General features: G+C 48.1%; 17 non-coding genes across 17 annotated transcripts; 1 reads left to right on the top strand and 16 right to left on the bottom strand.

The window, feature by feature from the left end:
* Positions 1-1,155: 1,155 nt before the first annotated feature.
* On the bottom strand, positions 1,156-1,228 carry TRNAK-UUU (transfer RNA lysine (anticodon UUU)). The gene has a single exon. It is a non-coding gene; the product is annotated as a tRNA-Lys (tRNA).
* Positions 1,229-2,491: 1,263 nt separating this feature from the next.
* TRNAK-UUU (transfer RNA lysine (anticodon UUU)) lies at positions 2,492-2,564 on the bottom strand. The gene has a single exon. It is a non-coding gene; the product is annotated as a tRNA-Lys (tRNA).
* A 1,256-nt stretch (positions 2,565-3,820) lies between these two features.
* TRNAK-UUU (transfer RNA lysine (anticodon UUU)) lies at positions 3,821-3,893 on the bottom strand. Its single transcript has one exon. It is a non-coding gene; the product is annotated as a tRNA-Lys (tRNA).
* A 1,256-nt stretch (positions 3,894-5,149) lies between these two features.
* Positions 5,150-5,222, bottom strand: TRNAK-UUU (transfer RNA lysine (anticodon UUU)). The gene has a single exon. It is a non-coding gene; the product is annotated as a tRNA-Lys (tRNA).
* Positions 5,223-6,493: 1,271 nt separating this feature from the next.
* On the bottom strand, positions 6,494-6,566 carry TRNAK-UUU (transfer RNA lysine (anticodon UUU)). Its single transcript has one exon. It is a non-coding gene; the product is annotated as a tRNA-Lys (tRNA).
* Positions 6,567-7,829: 1,263 nt separating this feature from the next.
* Positions 7,830-7,902, bottom strand: TRNAK-UUU (transfer RNA lysine (anticodon UUU)). The gene has a single exon. It is a non-coding gene; the product is annotated as a tRNA-Lys (tRNA).
* A 1,271-nt stretch (positions 7,903-9,173) lies between these two features.
* TRNAK-UUU (transfer RNA lysine (anticodon UUU)) lies at positions 9,174-9,246 on the bottom strand. Its single transcript has one exon. It is a non-coding gene; the product is annotated as a tRNA-Lys (tRNA).
* Positions 9,247-10,502: 1,256 nt separating this feature from the next.
* On the bottom strand, positions 10,503-10,575 carry TRNAK-UUU (transfer RNA lysine (anticodon UUU)). Its single transcript has one exon. It is a non-coding gene; the product is annotated as a tRNA-Lys (tRNA).
* A 1,255-nt stretch (positions 10,576-11,830) lies between these two features.
* TRNAK-UUU (transfer RNA lysine (anticodon UUU)) lies at positions 11,831-11,903 on the bottom strand. The gene has a single exon. It is a non-coding gene; the product is annotated as a tRNA-Lys (tRNA).
* A 1,256-nt stretch (positions 11,904-13,159) lies between these two features.
* TRNAK-UUU (transfer RNA lysine (anticodon UUU)) lies at positions 13,160-13,232 on the bottom strand. Its single transcript has one exon. It is a non-coding gene; the product is annotated as a tRNA-Lys (tRNA).
* Positions 13,233-14,487: 1,255 nt separating this feature from the next.
* Positions 14,488-14,560, bottom strand: TRNAK-UUU (transfer RNA lysine (anticodon UUU)). Its single transcript has one exon. It is a non-coding gene; the product is annotated as a tRNA-Lys (tRNA).
* A 1,256-nt stretch (positions 14,561-15,816) lies between these two features.
* TRNAK-UUU (transfer RNA lysine (anticodon UUU)) lies at positions 15,817-15,889 on the bottom strand. Its single transcript has one exon. It is a non-coding gene; the product is annotated as a tRNA-Lys (tRNA).
* A 1,255-nt stretch (positions 15,890-17,144) lies between these two features.
* On the bottom strand, positions 17,145-17,217 carry TRNAK-UUU (transfer RNA lysine (anticodon UUU)). Its single transcript has one exon. It is a non-coding gene; the product is annotated as a tRNA-Lys (tRNA).
* A 1,256-nt stretch (positions 17,218-18,473) lies between these two features.
* Positions 18,474-18,546, bottom strand: TRNAK-UUU (transfer RNA lysine (anticodon UUU)). The gene has a single exon. It is a non-coding gene; the product is annotated as a tRNA-Lys (tRNA).
* A 1,256-nt stretch (positions 18,547-19,802) lies between these two features.
* TRNAK-UUU (transfer RNA lysine (anticodon UUU)) lies at positions 19,803-19,875 on the bottom strand. The gene has a single exon. It is a non-coding gene; the product is annotated as a tRNA-Lys (tRNA).
* Positions 19,876-20,586: 711 nt separating this feature from the next.
* On the top strand, positions 20,587-20,660 carry TRNAI-AAU (transfer RNA isoleucine (anticodon AAU)). Its single transcript has one exon. It is a non-coding gene; the product is annotated as a tRNA-Ile (tRNA).
* Positions 20,661-21,146: 486 nt separating this feature from the next.
* On the bottom strand, positions 21,147-21,219 carry TRNAK-UUU (transfer RNA lysine (anticodon UUU)). The gene has a single exon. It is a non-coding gene; the product is annotated as a tRNA-Lys (tRNA).
* Between the last annotated feature and the right edge of the window lie 95 nt (positions 21,220-21,314).

Here is a 21,314-nt window from a genome sequence, read left to right as displayed (position 1 = left end):
TGACAACCATTTCCACAATGTCGGTCTCATAATCTGAAGTTCGAGAGTCAGGTCCTCGCACAGGGCACGCTTCTTTTACAGCTACACGTATAAGCAACTAACTGATTAATCCCCCAACCACCGCTTCCATAACTTTCTGTTCAGGGGGAAAAATCTTCTTTCCGACCACTCGAATCTCTATGGATTTTCAAGTGGGCCGTTGCAGATGCATTGGTGGTTCAGTGGTAGAATTCTCGCCTGCCACGCGGGAGGCCCGGGTTCGATTCCCGGCCAATGCAAGCTTCTTTTTAGAGCATTGGTAAAACAGGTCCCTGGAAAAGCAGGGTTGCCTTTTACCCATGCTGAAGGAAATTTGTCCTTTACGATGGATGTCCTTTATTTGTCCTTTACGATGCTTCAGCAACCGGCACCAGCCAGCGTTTGCCTTGTTAGCGCAGTAGGTAGCGCGTCAGTCTCATAATCTGAAGGTTGTGAGTTCGACCCTCATACAGGGCATGCTTGTTTTACAGCTTGAGACTGTTGATAGCTGATGCCAAACGTTCATTTACTCTGGAGTTTTTTCCACGGTCCTCTGTTTTGCCGAGCCTGCCGACGTGGCCGGTTAGCTCAGTTGGTTAGAGCGTGGTGCTAATAACGCCAAGGTCGCGGGTTCGATCCCCGTACGGGCCATGCTGTTTTGCCTATGTTTCTGCAAATGAAATGACTCCCTTATTTGCATGATGCATTGTAGAGATACCACTATATCCGTTACTCAGGAAATGTCTGGACGTCTGTGCGTTACCGTACATCCGCGGATTGCTGGCTGGTGTTTAGAGGCGGCGGTGTCTCGATTCTTCTGCACGTATGCTATTTGTTTCCGTGAATACAGGAGGCATTAACGGTGGATTCTCTTTAAACATTCAATATCCCTCAAACTCTGGTGTGTGCACCATTGGTCTAAGGTCTAGAAAGAAAAGGGGGTGACGTTATAAATGATCTTGTTTCTTTACACATAGATACGGGAGACATTTTTTGGCAGCTAAGAACCGTTCGGCATATCTAAAAGGTTTGCAGGGAAGCCGTCCCGCTTATCTACTATCTTTTGAGTCAAGTAAAGCTTTCCAGTGTTGATTGTACGGCGCTGAACTCGTGGTTTTAGCATAATAAAGCGAGCAGCGCCCGAACAGGGACTTGAACCCTGGACCCTCAGATTAAAAGTCTGATGCTCTACCGACTGAGCTATCCAGGCTCACTGTGCAAGAGCCTTGGGCCAGACCTGAAGCTGGCTATCAGCCACAGAGTTGGTCCACGTGCACTTACATTACATCTAGGACACCTTGAGTTTCTGGTTGACAAATGACAACCATTTCCACAATGTCGGTCTCATAATCTGAAGGTCGAGAGTCAGGTCCTCGCACAGGGCACGCTTCTTTTACAGCTACACGTATAAGCAACTAACTGATTGATCCCCCAACCACCGCTTCCATAACTTTCTGTTCAGGGGGAAAAATCTTCTTTCCGACCACTCGAATCTCTATGGATTTTCAAGTGGGCCGTTGCAGATGCATTGGTGGTTCAGTGGTAGAATTCTCGCCTGCCACGCGGGAGGCCCGGGTTCGATTCCCGGCCAATGCAAGCTTCTTTTTAGAGCATTGGTAAAACAGGTCCCTGGAAAAGCAGGGTTGCCTTTTACCCATGCTGAAGGAAATTTGTCCTTTACGATGGATGTCCTTTATTTGTCCTTTACGATGCTTCAGCAACCGGCACCAGCCAGCGTTTGCCTTGTTAGCGCAGTAGGTAGCGCGTCAGTCTCATAATCTGAAGGTTGTGAGTTCGACCCTCATACAGGGCATGCTTGTTTTACAGCTTGAGACTGTTGATAGCTGATGCCAAACGTTCATTTACTCTGGAGTTTTTTCCACGGTCCTCTGTTTTGCCGAGCCTGCCGACGTGGCCGGTTAGCTCAGTTGGTTAGAGCGTGGTGCTAATAACGCCAAGGTCGCGGGTTCGATCCCCGTACGGGCCATGCTGTTTTGCCTATGTTTCTGCAAATGAAATGACTCCCTTATTTGCATGATGCATTGTAGAGATACCACTATATCCGTTACTCAGGAAATGTCTGGACGTCTGTGCGTTACTGTACATCCGCGGATTGCTGGCTTGTGTTGAGAGGCGGCGTTGTCTCGATTCTTCTGCACGTATGCTATTTGTTTCCGTGAATACAGGAGGCATTAACGGTGGATTCTCTTTAAACATTCAATATCCCTCAAACTCTGGTGTGTGCACTATTGGTCTAAGGTCTAGAAAGAAAAGGGGGTGACGTTATAAATGATCTTGTTTCTTTACACATAGATACGGGAGACATTTTTTGGCAGCTAAGAACCGTTCGGCATATCTAAAAGGTTTGCAGGGAAGCCGTCCCGCTTATCTACTATCTTTTGAGTCAAGTAAAGCTTTCCAGTGTTGATTGTACGGCGCTGAACTCGTGGTTTTAGCATAATAAAGCGAGCAGCGCCCGAACAGGGACTTGAACCCTGGACCCTCAGATTAAAAGTCTGATGCTCTACCGACTGAGCTATCCAGGCTCGCTGTGCAAGAGCCTTGGGCCAGACCTGAAGCTGGCTATCAGCCACAGAGTTGGTCCACGTGCACTTACATTACATCTAGGACACCTTGAGTTTCTGGTTGACAACCATTTCCACAATGTCGGTCTCATAATCTGAAGGTCGAGAGTCAGGTCCTCGCACAGGGCACGCTTCTTTTACAGCTACACGTATAAGCAACTAACTGATTGATCCCCCAACCACCGCTTCCATAACTTTCTGTTCAGGGGGAAAAATCTTCTTTCCGACCACTCGAATCTCTATGGATTTTCAAGTGGGCCGTTGCAGATGCATTGGTGGTTCAGTGGTAGAATTCTCGCCTGCCACGCGGGAGGCCCGGGTTCGATTCCCGGCCAATGCAAGCTTCTTTTTAGAGCATTGGTAAAACAGGTCCCTGGAAAAGCAGGGTTGCCTTTTACCCATGCTGAAGGAAATTTGTCCTTTACGATGGATGTCCTTTATTTGTCCTTTACGATGCTTCAGCAACCGGCACCAGCCAGCGTTTGCCTTGTTAGCGCAGTAGGTAGCGCGTCAGTCTCATAATCTGAAGGTTGTGAGTTCGACCCTCATACAGGGCATGCTTGTTTTACAGCTTGAGACTGTTGATAGCTGATGCCAAACGTTCATTTACTCTGGAGTTTTTTCCACGGTCCTCTGTTTTACCGAGCCTGCCGACGTGGCCGGTTAGCTCAGTTGGTTAGAGCGTGGTGCTAATAACGCCAAGGTCGCGGGTTCGATCCCCGTACGGGCCATGCTGTTTTGCCTATGTTTCTGCAAATGAAATGACTCCCTTATTTGCATGATGCATTGTAGAGATACCACTATATCCGTTACTCAGGAAATGTCTGGACGTCTGTGCGTTACTGTACATCCGCGGATTGCTGGCTTGTGTTGAGAGGCGGCGTTGTCTCGATTCTTCTGCACGTATGCTATTTGTTTCCGTGAATACAGGAGGCATTAACGGTGGATTCTCTTTAAACATTCAATATCCCTCAAACTCTGGTGTGTGCACCATTGGTCTAAGGTCTAGAAAGAAAAGGGGGTGACGTTATAAATGATCTTGTTTCTTTACACATAGATACGGGAGACATTTTTTGGCAGCTAAGAACCGTTCGGCATATCTAAAAGGTTTGCAGGGAAGCCGTCCCGCTTATCTACTATCTTTTGAGTCAAGTAAAGCTTTCCAGTGTTGATTGTACGGCGCTGAACTCGTGGTTTTAGCATAATAAAGCGAGCAGCGCCCGAACAGGGACTTGAACCCTGGACCCTCAGATTAAAAGTCTGATGCTCTACCGACTGAGCTATCCAGGCTCGCTGTGCAAGAGCCTTGGGCCAGACCTGAAGCTGGCTATCAGCCACAGAGTTGGTCCACGTGCACTTACATTACATCTAGGACACCTTGAGTTTCTGGTTGACAACCATTTCCACAATGTCGGTCTCATAATCTGAAGTTCGAGAGTCAGGTCCTCGCACAGGGCACGCTTCTTTTACAGCTACACGTATAAGCAACTAACTGATTAATCCCCCAACCACCGCTTCCATAACTTTCTGTTCAGGGGGAAAAATCTTCTTTCCGACCACTCGAATCTCTATGGATTTTCAAGTGGGCCGTTGCAGATGCATTGGTGGTTCAGTGGTAGAATTCTCGCCTGCCACGCGGGAGGCCCGGGTTCGATTCCCGGCCAATGCAAGCTTCTTTTTAGAGCATTGGTAAAACAGGTCCCTGGAAAAGCAGGGTTGCCTTTTACCCATGCTGAAGGAAATTTGTCCTTTACGATGGATGTCCTTTATTTGTCCTTTACGATGCTTCAGCAACCGGCACCAGCCAGCGTTTGCCTTGTTAGCGCAGTAGGTAGCGCGTCAGTCTCATAATCTGAAGGTTGTGAGTTCGACCCTCATACAGGGCATGCTTGTTTTACAGCTTGAGACTGTTGATAGCTGATGCCAAACGTTCATTTACTCTGGAGTTTTTTCCACGGTCCTCTGTTTTGCCGAGCCTGCCGACGTGGCCGGTTAGCTCAGTTGGTTAGAGCGTGGTGCTAATAACGCCAAGGTCGCGGGTTCGATCCCCGTACGGGCCATGCTGTTTTGCCTATGTTTCTGCAAATGAAATGACTCCCTTATTTGCATGATGCATTGTAGAGATACCACTATATCCGTTACTCAGGAAATGTCTGGACGTCTGTGCGTTACCGTACATCCGCGGATTGCTGGCTGGTGTTTAGAGGCGGCGGTGTCTCGATTCTTCTGCACGTATGCTATTTGTTTCCGTGAATACAGGAGGCATTAACGGTGGATTCTCTTTAAACATTCAATATCCCTCAAACTCTGGTGTGTGCACCATTGGTCTAAGGTCTAGAAAGAAAAGGGGGTGACGTTATAAATGATCTTGTTTCTTTACACATAGATACGGGAGACATTTTTTGGCAGCTAAGAACCGTTCGGCATATCTAAAAGGTTTGCAGGGAAGCCGTCCCGCTTATCTACTATCTTTTGAGTCAAGTAAAGCTTTCCAGTGTTGATTGTACGGCGCTGAACTCGTGGTTTTAGCATAATAAAGCGAGCAGCGCCCGAACAGGGACTTGAACCCTGGACCCTCAGATTAAAAGTCTGATGCTCTACCGACTGAGCTATCCAGGCTCGCTGTGCAAGAGCCTTGGGCCAGACCTGAAGCTGGCTATCAGCCACAGAGTTGGTCCACGTGCACTTACATTACATCTAGGACACCTTGAGTTTCTGGTTGACAAATGACAACCATTTCCACAATGTCGGTCTCATAATCTGAAGTTCGAGAGTCAGGTCCTCGCACAGGGCACGCTTCTTTTACAGCTACACGTATAAGCAACTAACTGATTGATCCCCCAACCACCGCTTCCATAACTTTCTGTTCAGGGGGAAAAATCTTCTTTCCGACCACTCGAATCTCTATGGATTTTCAAGTGGGCCGTTGCAGATGCATTGGTGGTTCAGTGGTAGAATTCTCGCCTGCCACGCGGGAGGCCCGGGTTCGATTCCCGGCCAATGCAAGCTTCTTTTTAGAGCATTGGTAAAACAGGTCCCTGGAAAAGCAGGGTTGCCTTTTACCCATGCTGAAGGAAATTTGTCCTTTACGATGGATGTCCTTTATTTGTCCTTTACGATGCTTCAGCAACCGGCACCAGCCAGCGTTTGCCTTGTTAGCGCAGTAGGTAGCGCGTCAGTCTCATAATCTGAAGGTCGTGAGTTCGACCTTCATACAGGGCATGCTTGTTTTACAGCTTGAGACTGTTGATAGCTGATGCCAAACGTTCATTTACTCTGGAGTTTTTTCCACGGTCCTCAATCCGAGCCTGCGTCCGAGCCTGCCGACGTGGCCGGTTAGCTCAGTTGGTTAGAGCGTGGTGCTAATAACGCCAAGGTCGCGGGTTCGATCCCCGTACGGGCCATGCTGTTTTGCCTATGTTTCTGCAAATGAAATGACTCCCTTATTTGCATGATGCATTGTAGAGATACCACTATATCCGTTACTCAGGAAATGTCTGGACGTCTGTGCGTTACCGTACATCCGCGGATTGCTGGCTGGTGTTTAGAGGCGGCGGTGTCTCGATTCTTCTGCACGTATGCTATTTGTTTCCGTGAATACAGGAGGCATTAACGGTGGATTCTCTTTAAACATTCAATATCCCTCAAACTCTGGTGTGTGCACCATTGGTCTAAGGTCTAGAAAGAAAAGGGGGTGACGTTATAAATGATCTTGTTTCTTTACACATAGATACGGGAGACATTTTTTGGCAGCTAAGAACCGTTCGGCATATCTAAAAGGTTTGCAGGGAAGCCGTCCCGCTTATCTACTATCTTTTGAGTCAAGTAAAGCTTTCCAGTGTTGATTGTACGGCGCTGAACTCGTGGTTTTAGCATAATAAAGCGAGCAGCGCCCGAACAGGGACTTGAACCCTGGACCCTCAGATTAAAAGTCTGATGCTCTACCGACTGAGCTATCCAGGCTCGCTGTGCAAGAGCCTTGGGCCAGACCTGAAGCTGGCTATCAGCCACAGAGTTGGTCCACGTGCACTTACATTACATCTAGGACACCTTGAGTTTCTGGTTGACAAATGACAACCATTTCCACAATGTCGGTCTCATAATCTGAAGGTCGAGAGTCAGGTCCTCGCACAGGGCACGCTTCTTTTACAGCTACACGTATAAGCAACTAACTGATTGATCCCCCAACCACCGCTTCCATAACTTTCTGTTCAGGGGGAAAAATCTTCTTTCCGACCACTCGAATCTCTATGGATTTTCAAGTGGGCCGTTGCAGATGCATTGGTGGTTCAGTGGTAGAATTCTCGCCTGCCACGCGGGAGGCCCGGGTTCGATTCCCGGCCAATGCAAGCTTCTTTTTAGAGCATTGGTAAAACAGGTCCCTGGAAAAGCAGGGTTGCCTTTTACCCATGCTGAAGGAAATTTGTCCTTTACGATGGATGTCCTTTATTTGTCCTTTACGATGCTTCAGCAACCGGCACCAGCCAGCGTTTGCCTTGTTAGCGCAGTAGGTAGCGCGTCAGTCTCATAATCTGAAGGTTGTGAGTTCGACCCTCATACAGGGCATGCTTGTTTTACAGCTTGAGACTGTTGATAGCTGATGCCAAACGTTCATTTACTCTGGAGTTTTTTCCACGGTCCTCTGTTTTGCCGAGCCTGCCGACGTGGCCGGTTAGCTCAGTTGGTTAGAGCGTGGTGCTAATAACGCCAAGGTCGCGGGTTCGATCCCCGTACGGGCCATGCTGTTTTGCCTATGTTTCTGCAAATGAAATGACTCCCTTATTTGCATGATGCATTGTAGAGATACCACTATATCCGTTACTCAGGAAATGTCTGGACGTCTGTGCGTTACTGTACATCCGCGGATTGCTGGCTTGTGTTGAGAGGCGGCGTTGTCTCGATTCTTCTGCACGTATGCTATTTGTTTCCGTGAATACAGGAGGCATTAACGGTGGATTCTCTTTAAACATTCAATATCCCTCAAACTCTGGTGTGTGCACTATTGGTCTAAGGTCTAGAAAGAAAAGGGGGTGACGTTATAAATGATCTTGTTTCTTTACACATAGATACGGGAGACATTTTTTGGCAGCTAAGAACCGTTCGGCATATCTAAAAGGTTTGCAGGGAAGCCGTCCCGCTTATCTACTATCTTTTGAGTCAAGTAAAGCTTTCCAGTGTTGATTGTACGGCGCTGAACTCGTGGTTTTAGCATAATAAAGCGAGCAGCGCCCGAACAGGGACTTGAACCCTGGACCCTCAGATTAAAAGTCTGATGCTCTACCGACTGAGCTATCCAGGCTCGCTGTGCAAGAGCCTTGGGCCAGACCTGAAGCTGGCTATCAGCCACAGAGTTGGTCCACGTGCACTTACATTACATCTAGGACACCTTGAGTTTCTGGTTGACAAATGACAACCATTTCCACAATGTCGGTCTCATAATCTGAAGGTCGAGAGTCAGGTCCTCGCACAGGGCACGCTTCTTTTACAGCTACACGTATAAGCAACTAACTGATTGATCCCCCAACCACCGCTTCCATAACTTTCTGTTCAGGGGGAAAAATCTTCTTTCCGACCACTCGAATCTCTATGGATTTTCAAGTGGGCCGTTGCAGATGCATTGGTGGTTCAGTGGTAGAATTCTCGCCTGCCACGCGGGAGGCCCGGGTTCGATTCCCGGCCAATGCAAGCTTCTTTTTAGAGCATTGGTAAAACAGGTCCCTGGAAAAGCAGGGTTGCCTTTTACCCATGCTGAAGGAAATTTGTCCTTTACGATGGATGTCCTTTATTTGTCCTTTACGATGCTTCAGCAACCGGCACCAGCCAGCGTTTGCCTTGTTAGCGCAGTAGGTAGCGCGTCAGTCTCATAATCTGAAGGTCGTGAGTTCGACCTTCATACAGGGCATGCTTGTTTTACAGCTTGAGACTGTTGATAGCTGATGCCAAACGTTCATTTACTCTGGAGTTTTTTCCACGGTCCTCAATCCGAGCCTGCGTCCGAGCCTGCCGACGTGGCCGGTTAGCTCAGTTGGTTAGAGCGTGGTGCTAATAACGCCAAGGTCGCGGGTTCGATCCCCGTACGGGCCATGCTGTTTTGCCTATGTTTCTGCAAATGAAATGACTCCCTTATTTGCATGATGCATTGTAGAGATACCACTATATCCGTTACTCAGGAAATGTCTGGACGTCTGTGCGTTACCGTACATCCGCGGATTGCTGGCTGGTGTTTAGAGGCGGCGGTGTCTCGATTCTTCTGCACGTATGCTATTTGTTTCCGTGAATACAGGAGGCATTAACGGTGGATTCTCTTTAAACATTCAATATCCCTCAAACTCTGGTGTGTGCACCATTGGTCTAAGGTCTAGAAAGAAAAGGGGGTGACGTTATAAATGATCTTGTTTCTTTACACATAGATACGGGAGACATTTTTTGGCAGCTAAGAACCGTTCGGCATATCTAAAAGGTTTGCAGGGAAGCCGTCCCGCTTATCTACTATCTTTTGAGTCAAGTAAAGCTTTCCAGTGTTGATTGTACGGCGCTGAACTCGTGGTTTTAGCATAATAAAGCGAGCAGCGCCCGAACAGGGACTTGAACCCTGGACCCTCAGATTAAAAGTCTGATGCTCTACCGACTGAGCTATCCAGGCTCGCTGTGCAAGAGCCTTGGGCCAGACCTGAAGCTGGCTATCAGCCACAGAGTTGGTCCACGTGCACTTACATTACATCTAGGACACCTTGAGTTTCTGGTTGACAACCATTTCCACAATGTCGGTCTCATAATCTGAAGGTCGAGAGTCAGGTCCTCGCACAGGGCACGCTTCTTTTACAGCTACACGTATAAGCAACTAACTGATTGATCCCCCAACCACCGCTTCCATAACTTTCTGTTCAGGGGGAAAAATCTTCTTTCCGACCACTCGAATCTCTATGGATTTTCAAGTGGGCCGTTGCAGATGCATTGGTGGTTCAGTGGTAGAATTCTCGCCTGCCACGCGGGAGGCCCGGGTTCGATTCCCGGCCAATGCAAGCTTCTTTTTAGAGCATTGGTAAAACAGGTCCCTGGAAAAGCAGGGTTGCCTTTTACCCATGCTGAAGGAAATTTGTCCTTTACGATGGATGTCCTTTATTTGTCCTTTACGATGCTTCAGCAACCGGCACCAGCCAGCGTTTGCCTTGTTAGCGCAGTAGATAGCGCGTCAGTCTCATAATCTGAAGGTTGTGAGTTCGACCCTCATACAGGGCATGCTTGTTTTACAGCTTGAGACTGTTGATAGCTGATGCCAAACGTTCATTTACTCTGGAGTTTTTTCCACGGTCCTCTGTTTTGCTGAGCCTGCCGACGTGGCCGGTTAGCTCAGTTGGTTAGAGCGTGGTGCTAATAACGCCAAGGTCGCGGGTTCGATCCCCGTACGGGCCATGCTGTTTTGCCTACGTTTCTGCAAATGAAATGACTCCCTTATTTGCATGATGCATTGTAGAGATACCACTATATCCGTTACTCAGGAAATGTCTGGACGTCTGTGCGTTACCGTACATCCGCGGATTGCTGGCTGGTGTTTAGAGGCGGCGGTGTCTCGATTCTTCTGCACGTATGCTATTTGTTTCCGTGAATACAGGAGGCATTAACGGTGGATTCTCTTTAAACATTCAATATCCCTCAAACTCTGGTGTGTGCACCATTGGTCTAAGGTCTAGAAAGAAAAGGGGGTGACGTTATAAATGATCTTGTTTCTTTACACATAGATACGGGAGACATTTTTTGGCAGCTAAGAACCGTTCGGCATATCTAAAAGGTTTGCAGGGAAGCCGTCCCGCTTATCTACTATCTTTTGAGTCAAGTAAAGCTTTCCAGTGTTGATTGTACGGCGCTGAACTCGTGGTTTTAGCATAATAAAGCGAGCAGCGCCCGAACAGGGACTTGAACCCTGGACCCTCAGATTAAAAGTCTGATGCTCTACCGACTGAGCTATCCAGGCTCGCTGTGCAAGAGCCTTGGGCCAGACCTGAAGCTGGCTATCAGCCACAGAGTTGGTCCACGTGCACTTACATTACATCTAGGACACCTTGAGTTTCTGGTTGACAACCATTTCCACAATGTCGGTCTCATAATCTGAAGGTCGAGAGTCAGGTCCTCGCACAGGGCACGCTTCTTTTACAGCTACACGTATAAGCAACTAACTGATTGATCCCCCAACCACCGCTTCCATAACTTTCTGTTCAGGGGGAAAAATCTTCTTTCCGACCACTCGAATCTCTATGGATTTTCAAGTGGGCCGTTGCAGATGCATTGGTGGTTCAGTGGTAGAATTCTCGCCTGCCACGCGGGAGGCCCGGGTTCGATTCCCGGCCAATGCAAGCTTCTTTTTAGAGCATTGGTAAAACAGGTCCCTGGAAAAGCAGCGTTGCCTTTTACCATGCTGAAGGAAATTTGTCCTTTACGATGGATGTCCTTTATTTGTCCTTTACGATGCTTCAGCAACCGGCACCAGCCAGCGTTTGCCTTGTTAGCGCAGTAGGTAGCGCGTCAGTCTCATAATCTGAAGGTTGTGAGTTCGACCCTCATACAGGGCATGCTTGTTTTACAGCTTGAGACTGTTGATAGCTGATGCCAAACGTTCATTTACTCTGGAGTTTTTTCCACGGTCCTCTGTTTTGCCAAGCCTGCCGACGTGGCCGGTTAGCTCAGTTGGTTAGAGCGTGGTGCTAATAACGCCAAGGTCGCGGGTTCGATCCCCGTACGGGCCATGCTGTTTTGCCTATGTTTCTGCAAATGAAATGACTCCCTTATTTGCATGATGCATTGTAGAGATACCACTATATCCGTTACTCAGGAAATGTCTGGACGTCTGTGCGTTACCGTACATCCGCGGATTGCTGGCTGGTGTTTAGAGGCGGCGGTGTCTCGATTCTTCTGCACGTATGCTATTTGTTTCCGTGAATACAGGAGGCATTAACGGTGGATTCTCTTTAAACATTCAATATCCCTCAAACTCTGGTGTGTGCACCATTGGTCTAAGGTCTAGAAAGAAAAGGGGGTGACGTTATAAATGATCTTGTTTCTTTACACATAGATACGGGAGACATTTTTTGGCAGCTAAGAACCGTTCGGCATATCTAAAAGGTTTGCAGGGAAGCCGTCCCGCTTATCTACTATCTTTTGAGTCAAGTAAAGCTTTCCAGTGTTGATTGTACGGCGCTGAACTCGTGGTTTTAGCATAATAAAGCGAGCAGCGCCCGAACAGGGACTTGAACCCTGGACCCTCAGATTAAAAGTCTGATGCTCTACCGACTGAGCTATCCAGGCTCGCTGTGCAAGAGCCTTGGGCCAGACCTGAAGCTGGCTATCAGCCACAGAGTTGGTCCACGTGCACTTACATTACATCTAGGACACCTTGAGTTTCTGGTTGACAACCATTTCCACAATGTCGGTCTCATAATCTGAAGGTCGAGAGTCAGGTCCTCGCACAGGGCACGCTTCTTTTACAGCTACACGTATAAGCAACTAACTGATTGATCCCCCAACCACCGCTTCCATAACTTTCTGTTCAGGGGGAAAAATCTTCTTTCCGACCACTCGAATCTCTATGGATTTTCAAGTGGGCCGTTGCAGATGCATTGGTGGTTCAGTGGTAGAATTCTCGCCTGCCACGCGGGAGGCCCGGGTTCGATTCCCGGCCAATGCAAGCTTCTTTTTAGAGCATTGGTAAAACAGGTCCCTGGAAAAGCAGGGTTGCCTTTTACCCATGCTGAAGGAAATTTGTCCTTTACGATGGATGTCCTTTATTTGTCCTTTACGATGCTTCAGCAACCGGCACCAGCCAGCGTTTGCCTTGTTAGCGCAGTAGATAGCGCGTCAGTCTCATAATCTGAAGGTTGTGAGTTCGACCCTCATACAGGGCATGCTTGTTTTACAGCTTGAGACTGTTGATAGCTGATGCCAAACGTTCATTTACTCTGGAGTTTTTTCCACGGTCCTCTGTTTTGCTGAGCCTGCCGACGTGGCCGGTTAGCTCAGTTGGTTAGAGCGTGGTGCTAATAACGCCAAGGTCGCGGGTTCGATCCCCGTACGGGCCATGCTGTTTTGCCTACGTTTCTGCAAATGAAATGACTCCCTTATTTGCATGATGCATTGTAGAGATACCACTATATCCGTTACTCAGGAAATGTCTGGACGTCTGTGCGTTACCGTACATCCGCGGATTGCTGGCTGGTGTTTAGAGGCGGCGGTGTCTCGATTCTTCTGCACGTATGCTATTTGTTTCCGTGAATACAGGAGGCATTAACGGTGGATTCTCTTTAAACATTCAATATCCCTCAAACTCTGGTGTGTGCACCATTGGTCTAAGGTCTAGAAAGAAAAGGGGGTGACGTTATAAATGATCTTGTTTCTTTACACATAGATACGGGAGACATTTTTTGGCAGCTAAGAACCGTTCGGCATATCTAAAAGGTTTGCAGGGAAGCCGTCCCGCTTATCTACTATCTTTTGAGTCAAGTAAAGCTTTCCAGTGTTGATTGTACGGCGCTGAACTCGTGGTTTTAGCATAATAAAGCGAGCAGCGCCCGAACAGGGACTTGAACCCTGGACCCTCAGATTAAAAGTCTGATGCTCTACCGACTGAGCTATCCAGGCTCGCTGTGCAAGAGCCTTGGGCCAGACCTGAAGCTGGCTATCAGCCACAGAGTTGGTCCACGTGCACTTACATTACATCTAGGACACCTTGAGTTTCTGGTTGACAACCATTTCCACAATGTCGGTCTCATAATCTGAAGGTCGAGAGTCAGGTCCTCGCACAGGGCACGCTTCTTTTACAGCTACACGTATAAGCAACTAACTGATTGATCCCCCAACCACCGCTTCCATAACTTTCTGTTCAGGGGGAAAAATCTTCTTTCCGACCACTCGAATCTCTATGGATTTTCAAGTGGGCCGTTGCAGATGCATTGGTGGTTCAGTGGTAGAATTCTCGCCTGCCACGCGGGAGGCCCGGGTTCGATTCCCGGCCAATGCAAGCTTCTTTTTAGAGCATTGGTAAAACAGGTCCCTGGAAAAGCAGCGTTGCCTTTTACCATGCTGAAGGAAATTTGTCCTTTACGATGGATGTCCTTTATTTGTCCTTTACGATGCTTCAGCAACCGGCACCAGCCAGCGTTTGCCTTGTTAGCGCAGTAGGTAGCGCGTCAGTCTCATAATCTGAAGGTTGTGAGTTCGACCCTCATACAGGGCATGCTTGTTTTACAGCTTGAGACTGTTGATAGCTGATGCCAAACGTTCATTTACTCTGGAGTTTTTTCCACGGTCCTCTGTTTTGCCAAGCCTGCCGACGTGGCCGGTTAGCTCAGTTGGTTAGAGCGTGGTGCTAATAACGCCAAGGTCGCGGGTTCGATCCCCGTACGGGCCATGCTGTTTTGCCTATGTTTCTGCAAATGAAATGACTCCCTTATTTGCATGATGCATTGTAGAGATACCACTATATCCGTTACTCAGGAAATGTCTGGACGTCTGTGCGTTACCGTACATCCGCGGATTGCTGGCTGGTGTTTAGAGGCGGCGGTGTCTCGATTCTTCTGCACGTATGCTATTTGTTTCCGTGAATACAGGAGGCATTAACGGTGGATTCTCTTTAAACATTCAATATCCCTCAAACTCTGGTGTGTGCACCATTGGTCTAAGGTCTAGAAAGAAAAGGGGGTGACGTTATAAATGATCTTGTTTCTTTACACATAGATACGGGAGACATTTTTTGGCAGCTAAGAACCGTTCGGCATATCTAAAAGGTTTGCAGGGAAGCCGTCCCGCTTATCTACTATCTTTTGAGTCAAGTAAAGCTTTCCAGTGTTGATTGTACGGCGCTGAACTCGTGGTTTTAGCATAATAAAGCGAGCAGCGCCCGAACAGGGACTTGAACCCTGGACCCTCAGATTAAAAGTCTGATGCTCTACCGACTGAGCTATCCAGGCTCGCTGTGCAAGAGCCTTGGGCCAGACCTGAAGCTGGCTATCAGCCACAGAGTTGGTCCACGTGCACTTACATTACATCTAGGACACCTTGAGTTTCTGGTTGACAACCATTTCCACAATGTCGGTCTCATAATCTGAAGGTCGAGAGTCAGGTCCTCGCACAGGGCACGCTTCTTTTACAGCTACACGTATAAGCAACTAACTGATTGATCCCCCAACCACCGCTTCCATAACTTTCTGTTCAGGGGGAAAAATCTTCTTTCCGACCACTCGAATCTCTATGGATTTTCAAGTGGGCCGTTGCAGATGCATTGGTGGTTCAGTGGTAGAATTCTCGCCTGCCACGCGGGAGGCCCGGGTTCGATTCCCGGCCAATGCAAGCTTCTTTTTAGAGCATTGGTAAAACAGGTCCCTGGAAAAGCAGGGTTGCCTTTTACCCATGCTGAAGGAAATTTGTCCTTTACGATGGATGTCCTTTATTTGTCCTTTACGATGCTTCAGCAACCGGCACCAGCCAGCGTTTGCCTTGTTAGCGCAGTAGGTAGCGCGTCAGTCTCATAATCTGAAGGTTGTGAGTTCGACCCTCATACAGGGCATGCTTGTTTTACAGCTTGAGACTGTTGATAGCTGATGCCAAACGTTCATTTACTCTGGAGTTTTTTCCACGGTCCTCTGTTTTGCTGAGCCTGCCGACGTGGCCGGTTAGCTCAGTTGGTTAGAGCGTGGTGCTAATAACGCCAAGGTCGCGGGTTCGATCCCCGTACGGGCCATGCTGTTTTGCCTACGTTTCTGCAAATGAAATGACTCCCTTATTTGCATGATGCATTGTAGAGATACCACTATATCCGTTACTCAGGAAATGTCTGGACGTCTGTGCGTTACCGTACATCCGCGGATTGCTGGCTGGTGTTTAGAGGCGGCGGTGTCTCGATTCTTCTGCACGTATGCTATTTGTTTCCGTGAATACAGGAGGCATTAACGGTGGATTCTCTTTAAACATTCAATATCCCTCAAACTCTGGTGTGTGCACTATTGGTCTAAGGTCTAGAAAGAAAAGGGGGTGACGTTATAAATGATCTTGTTTCTTTACACATAGATACGGGAGACATTTTTTGGCAGCTAAGAACCGTTCGGCATATCTAAAAGGTTTGCAGGGAAGCCGTCCCGCTTATCTACTATCTTTTGAGTCAAGTAAAGCTTTCCAGTGTTGATTGTACGGCGCTGAACTCGTGGTTTTAGCATAATAAAGCGAGCAGCGCCCGAACAGGGACTTGAACCCTGGACCCTCAGATTAAAAGTCTGATGCTCTACCGACTGAGCTATCCAGGCTCGCTGTGCAAGAGCCTTGGGCCAGACCTGAAGCTGGCTATCAGCCACAGAGTTGGTCCACGTGCACTTACATTACATCTAGGACACCTTGAGTTTCTGGTTGACAACCATTTCCACAATGTCGGTCTCATAATCTGAAGGTCGAGAGTCAGGTCCTCGCACAGGGCACGCTTCTTTTACAGCTACACGTATAAGCAACTAACTGATTGATCCCCCAACCACCGCTTCCATAACTTTCTGTTCAGGGGGAAAAATCTTCTTTCCGACCACTCGAATCTCTATGGATTTTCAAGTGGGCCGTTGCAGATGCATTGGTGGTTCAGTGGTAGAATTCTCGCCTGCCACGCGGGAGGCCCGGGTTCGATTCCCGGCCAATGCAAGCTTCTTTTTAGAGCATTGGTAAAACAGGTCCCTGGAAAAGCAGCGTTGCCTTTTACCATGCTGAAGGAAATTTGTCCTTTACGATGGATGTCCTTTATTTGTCCTTTACGATGCTTCAGCAACCGGCACCAGCCAGCGTTTGCCTTGTTAGCGCAGTAGGTAGCGCGTCAGTCTCATAATCTGAAGGTTGTGAGTTCGACCCTCATACAGGGCATGCTTGTTTTACAGCTTGAGACTGTTGATAGCTGATGCCAAACGTTCATTTACTCTGGAGTTTTTTCCACGGTCCTCTGTTTTGCCGAGCCTGCCGACGTGGCCGGTTAGCTCAGTTGGTTAGAGCGTGGTGCTAATAACGCCAAGGTCGCGGGTTCGATCCCCGTACGGGCCATGCTGTTTTGCCTATGTTTCTGCAAATGAAATGACTCCCTTATTTGCATGATGCATTGTAGAGATACCACTATATCCGTTACTCAGGAAATGTCTGGACGTCTGTGCGTTACCGTACATCCGCGGATTGCTGGCTGGTGTTTAGAGGCGGCGGTGTCTCGATTCTTCTGCACGTATGCTATTTGTTTCCGTGAATACAGGAGGCATTAACGGTGGATTCTCTTTAAACATTCAATATCCCTCAAACTCTGGTGTGTGCACCATTGGTCTAAGGTCTAGAAAGAAAAGGGGGTGACGTTATAAATGATCTTGTTTCTTTACACATAGATACGGGAGACATTTTTTGGCAGCTAAGAACCGTTCGGCATATCTAAAAGGTTTGCAGGGAAGCCGTCCCGCTTATCTACTATCTTTTGAGTCAAGTAAAGCTTTCCAGTGTTGATTGTACGGCGCTGAACTCGTGGTTTTAGCATAATAAAGCGAGCAGCGCCCGAACAGGGACTTGAACCCTGGACCCTCAGATTAAAAGTCTGATGCTCTACCGACTGAGCTATCCAGGCTCGCTGTGCAAGAGCCTTGGGCCAGACCTGAAGCTGGCTATCAGCCACAGAGTTGGTCCACGTGCACTTACATTACATCTAGGACACCTTGAGTTTCTGGTTGACAACCATTTCCACAATGTCGGTCTCATAATCTGAAGGTCGAGAGTCAGGTCCTCGCACAGGGCACGCTTCTTTTACAGCTACACGTATAAGCAACTAACTGATTGATCCCCCAACCACCGCTTCCATAACTTTCTGTTCAGGGGGAAAAATCTTCTTTCCGACCACTCGAATCTCTATGGATTTTCAAGTGGGCCGTTGCAGATGCATTGGTGGTTCAGTGGTAGAATTCTCGCCTGCCACGCGGGAGGCCCGGGTTCGATTCCCGGCCAATGCAAGCTTCTTTTTAGAGCATTGGTAAAACAGGTCCCTGGAAAAGCAGGGTTGCCTTTTACCCATGCTGAAGGAAATTTGTCCTTTACGATGGATGTCCTTTATTTGTCCTTTACGATGCTTCAGCAACCAGCACCAGCCAGCGTTTGCCTTGTTAGCGCAGTAGGTAGCGCGTCAGTCTCATAATCTGAAGGTTGTGAGTTCGACCCTCATACAGGGCATGCTTGTTTTACAGCTTGAGACTGTTGATAGCTGATGCCAAACGTTCATTTACTCTGGAGTTTTTTCCACGGTCCTCTGTTTTGCTGAGCCTGCCGACGTGGCCGGTTAGCTCAGTTGGTTAGAGCGTGGTGCTAATAACGCCAAGGTCGCGGGTTCGATCCCCGTACGGGCCATGCTGTTTTGCCTACGTTTCTGCAAATGAAATGACTCCCTTATTTGCATGATGCATTGTAGAGATACCACTATATCCGTTACTCAGGAAATGTCTGGACGTCTGTGCGTTACCGTACATCCGCGGATTGCTGGCTGGTGTTTAGAGGCGGCGGTGTCTCGATTCTTCTGCACGTATGCTATTTGTTTCCGTGAATACAGGAGGCATTAACGGTGGATTCTCTTTAAACATTCAATATCCCTCAAACTCTGGTGTGTGCACCATTGGTCTAAGGTCTAGAAAGAAAAGGGGGTGACGTTATAAATGATCTTGTTTCTTTACACATAGATACGGGAGACATTTTTTGGCAGCTAAGAACCGTTCGGCATATCTAAAAGGTTTGCAGGGAAGCCGTCCCGCTTATCTACTATCTTTTGAGTCAAGTAAAGCTTTCCAGTGTTGATTGTACGGCGCTGAACTCGTGGTTTTAGCATAATAAAGCGAGCAGCGCCCGAACAGGGACTTGAACCCTGGACCCTCAGATTAAAAGTCTGATGCTCTACCGACTGAGCTATCCAGGCTCGCTGTGCAAGAGCCTTGGGCCAGACCTGAAGCTGGCTATCAGCCACAGAGTTGGTCCACGTGCACTTACATTACATCTAGAACACCTTGAGTTTCTGGTTGACAACCATTTCCACAATGTCGGTCTCATAATCTGAAGTTCGAGAGTCAGGTCCTCGCACAGGGCACGCTTCTTTTACAGCTACACGTATAAGCAACTAACTGATTGATCCCCCAACCACCGCTTCCATAACTTTCTGTTCAGGGGGAAAAATCTTCTTTCCGACCACTCGAATCTCTATGGATTTTCAAGTGGGCCGTTGCAGATGCATTGGTGGTTCAGTGGTAGAATTCTCGCCTGCCACGCGGGAGGCCCGGGTTCGATTCCCGGCCAATGCAAGCTTCTTTTTAGAGCATTGGTAAAACAGGTCCCTGGAAAAGCAGGGTTGCCTTTTACCCATGCTGAAGGAAATTTGTCCTTTACGATGGATGTCCTTTATTTGTCCTTTACGATGCTTCAGCAACCGGCACCAGCCAGCGTTTGCCTTGTTAGCGCAGTAGGTAGCGCGTCAGTCTCATAATCTGAAGGTTGTGAGTTCGACCCTCATACAGGGCATGCTTGTTTTACAGCTTGAGACTGTTGATAGCTGATGCCAAACGTTCATTTACTCTGGAGTTTTTTCCACGGTCCTCTGTTTTGCCGAGCCTGCCGACGTGGCCGGTTAGCTCAGTTGGTTAGAGCGTGGTGCTAATAACGCCAAGGTCGCGGGTTCGATCCCCGTACGGGCCATGCTGTTTTGCCTATGTTTCTGCAAATGAAATGACTCCCTTATTTGCATGATGCATTGTAGAGATACCACTATATCCGTTACTCAGGAAATGTCTGGACGTCTGTGCGTTACCGTACATCCGCGGATTGCTGGCTGGTGTTTAGAGGCGGCGGTGTCTCGATTCTTCTGCACGTATGCTATTTGTTTCCGTGAATACAGGAGGCATTAACGGTGGATTCTCTTTAAACATTCAATATCCCTCAAACTCTGGTGTGTGCACCATTGGTCTAAGGTCTAGAAAGAAAAGGGGGTGACGTTATAAATGATCTTGTTTCTTTACACATAGATACGGGAGACATTTTTTGGCAGCTAAGAACCGTTCGGCATATCTAAAAGGTTTGCAGGGAAGCCGTCCCGCTTATCTACTATCTTTTGAGTCAAGTAAAGCTTTCCAGTGTTGATTGTACGGCGCTGAACTCGTGGTTTTAGCATAATAAAGCGAGCAGCGCCCGAACAGGGACTTGAACCCTGGACCCTCAGATTAAAAGTCTGATGCTCTACCGACTGAGCTATCCAGGCTCGCTGTGCAAGAGCCTTGGGCCAGACCTGAAGCTGGCTATCAGCCACAGAGTTGGTCCACGTGCACTTACATTACATCTAGGACACCTTGAGTTTCTGGTTGACAAATGACAACCATTTCCACAATGTCGGTCTCATAATCTGAAGTTCGAGAGTCAGGTCCTCGCACAGGGCACGCTTCTTTTACAGCTACACGTATAAGCAACTAACTGATTGATCCCCCAACCACCGCTTCCATAACTTTCTGTTCAGGGGGAAAAATCTTCTTTCCGACCACTCGAATCTCTATGGATTTTCAAGTGGGCCGTTGCAGATGCATTGGTGGTTCAGTGGTAGAATTCTCGCCTGCCACGCGGGAGGCCCGGGTTCGATTCCCGGCCAATGCAAGCTTCTTTTTAGAGCATTGGTAAAACAGGTCCCTGGAAAAGCAGGGTTGCCTTTTACCCATGCTGAAGGAAATTTGTCCTTTACGATGGATGTCCTTTATTTGTCCTTTACGATGCTTCAGCAACCGGCACCAGCCAGCGTTTGCCTTGTTAGCGCAGTAGGTAGCGCGTCAGTCTCATAATCTGAAGGTCGTGAGTTCGACCTTCATACAGGGCATGCTTGTTTTACAGCTTGAGACTGTTGATAGCTGATGCCAAACGTTCATTTACTCTGGAGTTTTTTCCACGGTCCTCAATCCGAGCCTGCGTCCGAGCCTGCCGACGTGGCCGGTTAGCTCAGTTGGTTAGAGCGTGGTGCTAATAACGCCAAGGTCGCGGGTTCGATCCCCGTACGGGCCATGCTGTTTTGCCTATGTTTCTGCAAATGAAATGACTCCCTTATTTGCATGATGCATTGTAGAGATACCACTATATCCGTTACTCAGGAAATGTCTGGACGTCTGTGCGTTACCGTACATCCGCGGATTGCTGGCTGGTGTTTAGAGGCGGCGGTGTCTCGATTCTTCTGCACGTATGCTATTTGTTTCCGTGAATACAGGAGGCATTAACGGTGGATTCTCTTTAAACATTCAATATCCCTCAAACTCTGGTGTGTGCACCATTGGTCTAAGGTCTAGAAAGAAAAGGGGGTGACGTTATAAATGATCTTGTTTCTTTACACATAGATACGGGAGACATTTTTTGGCAGCTAAGAACCGTTCGGCATATCTAAAAGGTTTGCAGGGAAGCCGTCCCGCTTATCTACTATCTTTTGAGTCAAGTAAAGCTTTCCAGTGTTGATTGTACGGCGCTGAACTCGTGGTTTTAGCATAATAAAGCGAGCAGCGCCCGAACAGGGACTTGAACCCTGGACCCTCAGATTAAAAGTCTGATGCTCTACCGACTGAGCTATCCAGGCTCGCTGTGCAAGAGCCTTGGGCCAGACCTGAAGCTGGCTATCAGCCACAGAGTTGGTCCACGTGCACTTACATTACATCTAGGACACCTTGAGTT

Source organism: Spea bombifrons, chromosome 4, assembly GCF_027358695.1.
Source record: "Spea bombifrons isolate aSpeBom1 chromosome 4, aSpeBom1.2.pri, whole genome shotgun sequence".
Lineage (NCBI taxonomy): Eukaryota > Metazoa > Chordata > Amphibia > Anura > Pelobatidae > Spea > Spea bombifrons.
This window is presented reverse-complemented; position numbering and strand designations above follow the sequence as displayed.